Below are 11,888 nucleotides of genomic sequence, written 5' to 3'. Positions count from 1 at the left end.
AGGGAACCTTTACCTTTACTAGTATTCAAAACCAGTCCTGTGTTTATTGAATTCCCAGAGACTCAAACTGAAACTCAAGTGGTAAAGCACATGACAGCCTTTACCATATGACTTTTTGGGGAATGCATATCAGTCTCAAGATGTATAGACCAACTTAGAATGATGAGAAATCTCATGTGGCAGCAAGAATGATGTGAATAGTAGTTTTTAGGCCTTACCCCGTGATGTGTTTTGTTTCAGACTTTGTTTCCTGTTATTTCAAGAGGACTGAAGTGTTGCACAAATTACATCATACGCCTCGACCTTCCACTTGAGCTCTGTTGAAGAATAGATTCACCTCTGAATCAAGTGTGCACAATCTCATCTAACTGTAAATACTGTATACCCCTGCAACAATTCCAATTCCTGCAGCTTAAATAGCATACCCTTTGTTTAGAACTTACCGCCCACTCTCCCCCAGTTCAGCACTCCAAAATGATAGTTATAGGCATTGCAGAAAGCACCTTTGCCAACATTTCACAACTTTTAAAGGGATTTTTTATTACTGTGCAGGATAAATTCTTTCACAGCTTCATTTCGTTGCAAATGTTCAGGTTTCTCTTGCAAACACAAAATAGGAATGGTAGGATGGGAATAGAGAGCCAGCTGGATCTAGGGGTTAAGATATCAGACTAGAAATGGGGAGGGCGTGAGTTCAAATCCTGCCATAGGTCAATGAGTGACCTTGGGCCAGTCATTTTCTCTCAGCCCTAGAAAGAGAGCAAGGGCAAACCACTTCTGAAAAACCTTGCCAAGAAAATTGCAGGGACTTGCCCAGGCAATCTCTGAGAATTGAACAGAATTGAACAGAAGAAAAAAAAAAAAGGATGGCAATGGAGTAAATGTGGTTAGCAATTTCATTCCCCCCACCCTCTGTGGAATGGCAAAAGGGGATGTCCCCCCGACTTTTTTTTTGCTCCAGGACAGATAGTAGTTTGAATGAGGCACTAATTGAAAGATGTTGTCTAGAAGCTTCTGTTGAAAGAAAGCAATATCATTATCAAGAAAGTAACATGGATATTTCAGTGCAGTCACCAGGAGCTGAATTTTATTTGAGGGAGGTTTTGTTAATTTGGAGGGTGGGTGGGTATCACCTGAAGGGAAGAGCTTCAGTCATGATATCAGCACGTTTTCAGTGTTCCAAAGATGGCAGGACTGAAGGCAGCAAACAGATCTTCCAAATGCTTTGAAAGTTGAAGAACTGATTGGAAATGGAAAGAAGGCATTTGCATAAATGTCCAAACTGCCCTCAGGGACCGTTCCACCTAAAATAATCTCACAGGAATGATTTCTGAACAATTCTTTGGAGGTAGTAGTGTTGTGGAAAAAAAAAAATTAAATAGGCACATGTGTGCTTCAGTATGAAAATCATGCAGCCTGAAAATTCAACAAGTTAACAATGCATTTAGAGGATGTTAGGCTGGGAAAAGTCTAAGTTGTAAGAAATAATCCGCTCCTCTTGTAATGTAATATAAATTAGTTGGTTTGTTAGGCCTTTGTCCTTGCTGAGTATCCTTTCCACCATAGCTCCTATGCTTGCCTATGAAATGCTACTCTTTCAAACAACCAAAGAAAATATGTTCTGTGACAAGCCATCTTCACCCACAAATTCACAGATAAAGAAAACCTTTCTCCTACAAATGACTCAAGTCAATAATGCCCCACTAAGCCTTAATAGGTAGATTATACGCTTTGGGCAGGCTGGACTAATTTATCTTTCTCTCATCATCATCTCCTGTCCCCCTAATACTCCACACTGATGTAAGGGGGGGAGTCCAAGGCCTCAGGCCAGGTCCACGAAATGAAGCCCTTCTCGCCATATATCAAATGTTGATTATGCCAGGGCCCTCTGATGACCCTGACTGCCAAATATAAATAGATGAGAAGCTTCTGCAGGGGGCAGCATCCCTTGGGATCTTCAGGTAACCCTGTTAGCCATTTGTTGTTTAGATTAGAAGACACACATAGCAGTGGCCCTATCAGGCAGCTGTATTTGCTGTCACCAAAAAACAAACAAACCAGTCTTCCCTTTTCTTCCTTGATCCAAACCCCAGCTGCTCTGTTTAACCAGAGGTTTTGGGTGAGGTAAATGCCTGGCAGAGAAAGTTGGAATAATCTGTTAGGGGAGTTCTACCTCTCTCTGACTCCATAGAAACCGACTTGCTTAAAAAGCAGAACATCTCTTTATGCTCTGCTGATAGATTGAATACTTCTAGAGCAGACCTGGGCATTTTACAGCCCGTGGAACCCTTCTGGCCCTTAGGCTGTCCTTATCGGGCCCATAGCGGTGATGGCATTGGCGTTGGGGCAGGACATCAGCATGGTGGGGGGGCAAAACATTGAGGTTGGGGGTGGGGGACAGTAGGAAGACAGAGGGGTGGCAGGACAGCAAGATGGCTGGGCAGTGGTGGCAGCCCTCCATAAGAGTCCCAGTTTCTCATGTGGTCCCTTGTGGAAATTAATTGCTCCATCCCTACTCTAGAGTCTAGGTCAGTACACTGTATATTCCTCCCAGTTGACAGGACGTGGGCAACTGTAGATTAGTTTGGTAGTAATTAGTAACAATCCTAGCTTTCTTGCATAGCCCACAAAGAATGTGCTCAGGGTAAAACTGGTCTTACCATTTATCACGGAATGCTGTGTGGGGCACAGTTACAACTAAAGCTAGTAACCTCAACTACATCTTCTTAATGGTACTAACAAGCATTAGGCTTGATCAAATCCATGATAGGCTGCAGTACACAATATCCATTGGGTCTAAGGCAATGATCATGCCATATGGAGGATTGTGACTTGGAACGCAAGATGAATAAATGGCAAAGAGCATGAATTAATTAAAGAAAATTTAAAAAGTAGACTCATATGTATCCCTGAAACTAGGAGAAAGGTGAATAAATGGCAAAGAGCATGAATTAATTAAGGAAAATTTAAAAAGTAGACTCATATATATCCCTGAAACTAGGAGAAAGGGGAAGGATGTAATAGATCTTAATAAAGATGGAGGAGAGGTGATGAATACACACAAAGATATAATTATGACAGGGTTAAACTGTTGGAAAGTATGAATTGATGTTTTCAAAGTCGCGTGAAGGTATATGTAAATAAGAACCCATAAGTTAGTGATTGCCTCAGGTTAAACTCCAGTAAATGATGATGATGGAAGAACTAGAGATGAGTTCTGGGAAATATTACGCAGCATCCTAAATCAATGTGAGCCGGGAAAAATAATATTTTCTACTGGGTCACATGAGCTGAGTCACTTTTATTTAGAACTCCCATCCCATTCCTTTCCTTTCTTTATGTAGACCCCAAATGTTGACTTTCAGATTCCTCCATGCTCTGTTTGGGAGGCAAGAGGGTGGTCTCCATCTTTCCACTATTTTTCAGCCTTAGGCTTACCCAAGAAAAGCCATATAGAGTAAAAGCACCAAGCGGTCTAATGCTATTGCACAATGAACTAACACATACCGCTCCCAACCCTTTCATAGTTTAAGAGCAGAAGGGTAGCCACTGAGAGAAAGTTGCTGCCAGGACCATTCTTGGGGTTAAAGCAGGCAAGAGGGTGGTCCCAGCAATTCGATCGAAACCTCATCACCTCTTTTTGTAGCTTGCCCCAAAAGTTGGGGCTTTTATTGTGCTGCTCTGGCTGCTTGGATATTGCTGTTTGCTGCGCTCATTGATAGTCTCTCCCTGGACACTTGGGCCTCTGTGCTGGTTCACTGCGGAGTGACCCTGTCCTCATTTTGAATGTGCAAATATGAAATAAGCAAAGTGATTGGCTGACTACCTTAGCTTTGCTGCTCTCCACCCTCCCCTCTATATCACGCAGGAGTGGGATTCTCTTGGTTTGGACCGGTTCTATAGAACCGGTTGTTACAATTCTACGCAGTTCGAAGAACTGGCAAATCATGCCCCAGGCTGGCCCCTCCCTCTCCACCTACCCCTCCCCTCCCCGCTCTGCCCTCCCCTCCCAGTCAGTCCTTAAGGTATTTCTTTTCTTTTTTCCCCTCCTGACGATCAGCTGTTCTGATGATCAGCTCTGCTGGGATCCCCCTCGCTGTCTTACTGCTTCGCCCAGGATGCTTTCCTGAGGTCCAGGAGGCAAAAAGGGGCACATGGGGGTGGGGATGGTGCTGCTCCCCTCCCCCATGCTCCATTTTTGCCTTCCTGGGCCTCAGGGAAGCTTCCTGGGAGCAAAAACGCTCCCTAGGAGGCTTACCTGAGGCCCAGGATGCAAAAAAAAATATGAAGCGGAGGGGTGCTTCAAGAAAATGAAGAAGCCACACCCACCCAGTCACATAGCCACACCCACCTAGCCACACCTACCTAGCCACGCCCACAGAACCAGTTGTTAAAAAAATTGAATCCCACCCCTGATATCACCTATAAGCAGGAAAAGCATCCAGCAATTATAGGATTTGTATCTCCCTATCCATCCTCTTTAAGGTTCCCCCTGTACCATACTATAGCAATAGCACTTAGACTTATATACCGCTTTATAGTGCTTTACAGCCCTCTCTAAGCGGTTTACAGAGTCAGCTTATTGCCCCCAACAATCTGGGTCCTCATTTTACCCACCTCGGAAGGAGGGAAGGCTGAGTCGACCTTGAGCCTGGTGGGATTCGATCTGCCAAATTGTAGGCAGCTGGCTGCAGAAATAGCTTGCAGTACTGCAGTCTAACCACTGCGCCAGAGGTTATGTCCCATATTATGTGGTAAATTGAGTTGAATAGAACATAAAAAGGAAAGAATGGCTCCCAGACTCCTTTCTTTTCCTCTCCTCCCCCTCCCTTTCTCTTTCCCCCTCCCCTCCCCTCTTCTTCTGTCCTTCCAGATTCCATTAGGAATAATGGGATTTTATCTCAACATTTAACACTTTTCCCCACAAATCTCTTGTGCTCTCTTACAGCACTGCTGGCTGAGCAGTCTATGGTATTGTGCAAATTAGAATAGATCACTATTACAGCACCACTGTTTCCAGGCCTTTATAAATTAGATGGCAGCAGATGAGGTTGACCAAGGACCAGATAAGAGAACATCAGTTTGGAATGGCCAATAGGGGCCATCCTGATTTTAACAGCCACCAGTCACCTGTTTTTGTCTCTGATATGAGTCATGTATGTACCCAGCCAATCGTGTCTTAATCAGTAAACCATGGTTAAACAATGGCTTAAGGCAATATGTGAATCCAACCAATATCTTTATGTTTTATCTACAATCCCAATATTGGATATGACATGCTCCACCCTTTAACTAGAAATGTCAACAATACATTGTAGGGAATAGAATTAGTAGGATAATTCAACAATGCTTTTGCTTTTAGACTGCATCCCCATGCTCAATTTTATATGCATTTTTTTTTTGTTAGGAACATAGCAAAATAACTCCATACCTGGATAAATTAATTATTGATCAAGGCCAATAATGCAAAGCCAAAGAAGTTTCAAATGTTGCTGTATTTCAGCTCCCAAACCTCTTTCACCAATGATCAGGTTGAATGGGACTTCTGGGAACAATAGTTTATCAACATCTGGTGAACCATATTTCCCACCCTGGTCTACGTGCCTAATGCAGTAGCTTGCTGGAATTTCAGACATGGCAGGTTTTCACATTATTCCTTTTGTGAGTTTTCTTTTGGCTGAAAATAAGTAAAATTGATTCCGGGAATAGTATATACAAAGCATGGCCTTTATACCTGAGCTGCAGTCATGGTTAACCACTCATAGATTTAAATAATGGGTTCACCATTTGCACATCTACTTTCATCTCAAGGCTGAAGAATAATATTCATTCAGAGCAATCAGTCATTATTATTCAGTAGCCATTGTTCATTATTAAATAATGGCTTGTTTAAGACAATCTTTAGTGAGTTCATGGCTGAGATCCAAAACAGGGACTTTTGGATAGTTTCCAGTTTATGTGCTACACCATCTTCTTCTGGGATATTCCTGTTGCATGATTAAGCAACAATGATGAGAGAAGCAGAAGGGTAAACCATCCTGGCTCACTTTTTATTTTTGCAACCAAGGAATCCCAAAGTGATCTGCGCTCAAGATTATTCTTTCACCCAAATTGAAATTCTGCTGGACAGTTGACTCTCTCCCCCCCCCCAGCCTCAAAGATAAGCGAAATGTTATGTCATCCCTAGTTTAATTTTTTCCCCCAGTAGCAAACAGAGAACATATTTTCTCCCTTAATTTCTACACCTATCCCCTGAAGCCTCTAGTCTGAATTGAGTTCAGGAAGCGAGAACCTTAACAAGACAGACTGTAAGCAGCTTCACTTCTGGTATCGTCTTTTTTCCAGTGAAGCCAGGAAAGAGTTATTTTTCCCCCTAATGGCAGGTTCTGTGGTCTCTGGGCAACACCCACTTGGCCAAAGGGGAAACTGTGGTCAAGTTTCAACATCACAAGTATTTGTGGAGCCCTCCATGGCCCAATTGCAAAAGACACAACCAAACAGATGCTGTGGATTTCTCTGTCCTGAACTGCCCTCTGGGCAATGTTTGCTGCCTCCTTGTGGGAGGTAGAATAATGGTGCCAATTCATTAGAGATTCATCTTCTAAACACTTCAGAGTTTATCCTGTGAAAGATTAAAAAGACACCTACCCTTCTTAGCATTTAGTCTGGGCTACTGGCAAAATTTTGAAATTTCTGACCTGTAATTGACAACTTAGAATACAGTAGCATAGAAACAAAGCCTTGTTGGGGTCTGGAAGTTTCTGGGTGATGATAATGACTACAGTACAGCTGAATTATCTAATGACAATAGAGCTTTTAAATTAATGTGTTACTCATTCTATCTTGAGCACTAAGAAATCTACTCAGGGTAGGCTTCTGACTGAGAGTAAAAGTATTCTGTTCTAATCCCATTAAGATTTCAGCCCAATGTCTATATATCGAAGTGGCATTGAACTTGGTGGGATTTACTACTGCACAGAAATATGCGAAATTGCATGTTGAATTTGTATTATTCTAGACAGAGCAACTCCAATGTGAAAAAAAATATCTAGTTCAAATCTCATCTGAAGTATTTTGAACAATCTTATGCCTTTTGGCTAACTTTCCTCATTTGATATATCTAGATCTGTTGGTGTTACAATTCCCAGTCTTCATACTGTAAGAACAGAATTGCTGCAGGACACCTAGTTTAGAAATACTGCCTTACACCAGATTTGAATCTCTTAGTCTTTTTAAGATGTTGTGATTTTTACTGTATTTGGATGGGAGGATTGAGTGATCTTCAGATTTTTAAAAATTTTATCTTCAGGGAACATTTTAGCTATCTGTATATCTCCTGAAGAAGCCCTTGATGGTGCAAATATTTATGAGAAATAGTCTAAGCAATTGCAGAACAATTTTTAAAAGGAATCTGATCTATTTATCGATTCATCAAGCATCATGGATTTTTAAAAAATATACAGTATTGAAAAAGGATTTATTAACACAGTGATGATCAGAGGAGGGAGTCAACCTATTTTCCAAAGCACCTGAAGGCCAAACAAGGAATAATGGATGGAAACTGAACCAGGAGAGATTCAACCTGGAAATAAGGATAAATTTTCTGACAGTAAGAGAAATCAACCAATTGAACAGCTTGCCTTCAGAGGTTGTGGGAACTTCATCACTGGAAGCTTTCAAGAAGAGACTGGACTGCCATCTGTCAGAAATGTATGGTTGCCTCCTGTGGGTGGGGGTTGGACTAGATGACCTACAAGTTCCCTCCCAATTCTGTTATTCTGTTAAGTATGTTGAGACACTGGGAAAAGTACTGTCTGGCCCCAGAGCATTTCCAGGCTGAAATATTTCCTCTTTTATTTTTGTTTTTTATAATCTATGTGGCTTGGATGGGACTCCACCAAATTGCTGTTATTTTTGGATACATTTCAGTTAGAGGTGGCAGTAGAAGTTCCTAAGGTGGGATGGGGAAATTGTTTTAATCAAATATCTATGCTCTTCCTGATTCATGTTAAACTAAAATCATTTTTAGATGATACAAACACAAGTTGTGCCTGAAAACACCTTCATGGATCAGAGCACAAGAAAAATGTAGACAAGAAATAATAGGTCAACATAAAAGGCTAAGTTAGCATGAAATAACAGTTTTATTAAGGGGAATATAAAATAAAACCAAGAGAAAAACTGGTAGCAGGGGGATATAATTATCGATGGTTTGCAATTATTAAAAAGATTTAAAGTAGATAAATGAACATATGAGTTTGAACATTGTAAGACTGAGTGAAATAGAATTGTCTGCAAACGATGAACAAGTAATTGTTAGAATGTATAAACTTCTGTTGAAGTTTGAAACAGAAGAAGTAAAAGAATATAGGATAAAATGGGCTAAAATGGTTATGATATATGTGATTGAAATTTATACTATATTATAACCTTAAAGAGAATTTTTATAAAATTATATACTGAGAAATTGTCTAGAATGTATAAAGGCACTTCAAATTTATGTTGGGAATGTGATCAACATTAAGTGACATTTTGTCATGCTTGGTGAATGAATAAAAAATTGTAGACATTTTGTGTGAAAAAGAAAAAGTGAAATGTTGATTTATGGTTTTGATGATTTGACAGGATAGATTATAGAAAGAAGAGTATTATGTTGTAACCATAGAATAAGGAAATAAATTTGTAATTGTAGTTATAACTGCTGTAAAGAAGATCAGAAACTACTTCTTTGTATCTTTTTTCTTTCTTTTTTACTTTTACTTTTTCTTTCTTGCACTTTGATTTCTTTTTCTTTTCTTTTTTTCTTATTTTATATTACTCTGTGTTACTTTTATCTTCCTTTTAAAAATCTTTAATAAAATTATATATGTATGTATATATGTATATGTATATATACATAGGTTACAAGTGGTAGTATTGTCAACAATGGGGAGAATCGACAGCATGAGAACAAGTTGCATAGGGCTTGACAGCTCCTATAGGATTCTTGATTAGAGTTTGAAAGCTGCTGGTATAAAGCCTCTACTGGCTTAGTAGTAGTCCCCATAAGCAGATCTTTCCTCAATTCAGAATCATACTCTAGTTTTATGAAAGTCCTTTTCTGAAAGCTACTTGATTTGAGGAAAAGTTATGGAAAACACTTTACTGTTTTCCTTAAACAGGTTATGTTTACAATGTTACAGTATACAGGTTATATACAGAATGTAGTTCACATTGTATAGAGCAGTGGTCCCCAACCACCGGGCCCTGGACCGGTACTGGTCCGTGGAGCATTTTTTACTGGGCCGCAAAGAAGTGGGCGCCGCCATCTTGTTTCGACGGCGCTTGAGAAAGTGCTTCCGGGTGAGCTTGTCGGTTGTCGGTTGGAAAGCGGCATTTGGGTGCTGAATCCTCGCGCCTTAGTTTCGTCGGGGGGAGCGGCTTCAAACGAAGAGCCGTCCCGATGGCGGTGGAGTCTCGCGTTAGGAGGAGATTAAGAAAGAGCCCGAAAAGCCCATCGACAAAGGTACAAAGGAGGAGTTGAAGGTGGCGGGGAGAAGCGGGGGATGGCTGGCTGGCCGGTCGCTCAGCTCGCCTTGCCTTGGTCGTGCGTGCTGATGCCGGTACCGGTCCGTGGATCATTTTGTGATGCCGGTACCAGGCCGTGGGACAAAAAAGGTTGGGGGCCACTGGTATAGAGGGCACCTCTCTTTATAAGTGTATTAGTATGATACGGTGATGGCATCAGCTTGCAAGCTTAATATGATCTACAGAGAATCCTCAAGATCTAACATTTCAGTCATTGGAGGAAACATTTTGGCCCCAGACCAGTCTTCCTCCTGAACTCACTCCAGAGTTGGCTGCAACAGGCTTTAAGGAAGAACCCAGTCCCTGGCCAGATTCACATGCCCATGGATTGCTTAACAGTCATTGCTGGATGAATCCAGAATTTGCTAGATTCATATATCCCAGGAGGCTTCTACCCAAAGTTTCCAATCATAATGGCTAAAATAAAAATAACCAATCACGCTTTGGGTCTCTCTCTCCCTCCCTCTCTCTATCCTCTCAATTGGCAAGTACAGTAGCCTGGTGCCGGAGACAATGTTCTGCTGGTATAGCCAAAGGAAAAAGGAAGTCAGAGTGATGAGCACCTCCTTTGTACCAGATTTCATATGCTCCAGGAAACAAGAGAAAGATGTGCAACAGACTCGCCCTTCTGCTTTTTGTTCCATGGTTGGAACCGAAGAAGTATTTTGCACGCTTTCCCCATGGCAAAACGTGCATTTCAAATGCACAATTTCAAATGACGCTCCCAGTGTGTTTTGGTAATAATTTTAGCAATGGTAATTAATCATGGTCCTTCATAAAACTGTGGAATAATATCAGGACAGCTATTTTCTTAAAGCATTTTACCAATCTTATTTATTTATTTATTTATTTATTTATTTATTTATTTATTTATTTATTTATTTATATACATTTCCCACTCATACATTATATTGCAGGGAGAAGCAATACGTGCCCTCAAGCCTCTCCCCCCAAATCCGGATAGCCTCCTCCCCCTACAAGAGATTGCCAAAATTTGGTTTTCTATCTGTCGATGGAGATTCTCAGTCGTCCAGATCATGGTTGTCCCAAAGGTGCTTTTTCAAAAGGCAACAGGACTTTCTTGTTCTGCTAGATGACATTTCACTTCTCATCCAAGAAGCTTCCTCAGTTCTGACTGCATGGTGGACCACTTGGAGGTTTATCTGTGCCCTCAGGCTCCCATTTTCTACCATTTTGAGATGGGACATAAAGGAAAGCTAGTAAAATAGGCTCAACATGATGTTCAAACATTCAACTAAAGAAATATTATCCCCCCCTCCTCTATTCCTAATGTTGGGATCATGTAGAACCACTGAATGTTTCAAAGCTGAAAGCAAGGGTTGGGTTAAAAAAAAAGCCTAAAGTGTCAATGTTTGTTTCCTTGCATGTCAAAAATAATCTCATTTTCAGCAGGTTCCTGGGCTTCATATAGAGATGCATATAAAGATGTTGCTTCAGTACTGTTCATCTGAGTGGAATACATTTTTTGCATGTTTGTCCATGACCATCTTGTCAAAGCAGAAGAGAAAATGTGACTTTGATGTATATGCCTTTATAGATAATGATTGTGAAAAATCATCCATCTGCCTACTTGCAACGGTTTGTTGTTATTTTTTCATGTTACCCCCTGATTCAACCTAAGTTCCTGAGTAGGGAGACTTGAAGGTCTACAGGTTTTTAATTTGAGAGATGTTAACTACTAGTCAATCATTTAGTTCAGCTTGTTTTGGTCAATTGCCACTATTTTTGTTGCAGCTTGCAGCATAGAGGAATGTTTAACATGTAACAGTAAAATCCTTGGGTTGTCAGAAACCTATACCATATTCAAGATCTTAGCTTTTAAATTAAGAAGCTTTATTAAATGGAGGGAAAAGACAGTAAGGAGAATCAATCAGGTAATATAAAACATACACAGATTTTACAATAGTCTTTAAGTACAGTAACCTAGAATAGATAATATTCCAGAGAATGTAGCACGCTTCTTTGAAGGACACAAGAGTTACAAAATTGTTCTGTAGAAAACACATTTCAATGGGAATCTCCCTCCTATTTTGGTCTCTTTAAAATCTGAAGCTTTAGATATGAGGAAGTCAGTTATGGAAACATGATTTGTTCAATGTTAGGCAAGGAGCTTCTGGAGAAATGGTCTGTTAATGCTAGAAGTAAGAGATATAAATTAGTAGAGACTTGCTATTTACTTCTAGGAGACAGAACCCATTAGTGTCATCCACCCAATTGTGACAAACTATAATTCCCAGCATTCACCATTAGCTCTGTTGAATGGAGCTGCTGGAACTGACATTCAAGGACAGCTGAGAGCC

General features: G+C 40.6%; 1 long non-coding RNA gene across 1 annotated transcript in view; it reads left to right on the top strand.

Moving 5' to 3' along the window:
* The first annotated feature begins 235 nt into the window (after window positions 1-235).
* LOC148132291 (uncharacterized) overlaps window positions 236-11,888 on the top strand; it is a 35,054-nt gene continuing 23,401 nt past the window's right edge. The window contains exon 1 of the long non-coding RNA XR_015747329.1: window positions 236-348. This is a non-coding gene — a long non-coding RNA (uncharacterized LOC148132291). The remainder of the gene's footprint in view (window positions 349-11,888) is intronic.

Source organism: Notechis scutatus, chromosome 2 (genome assembly GCF_049901735.1).
Source record: "Notechis scutatus isolate UNSWTSFEM ecotype Mainland chromosome 2, rNotScu1.2, whole genome shotgun sequence".
Classification (NCBI taxonomy): Eukaryota; Metazoa; Chordata; class Lepidosauria; order Squamata; family Elapidae; genus Notechis; species Notechis scutatus.
The sequence above is the reverse complement of the archived record's forward strand: the minus strand, read 5'-3'. Positions and strand labels throughout refer to the sequence as shown.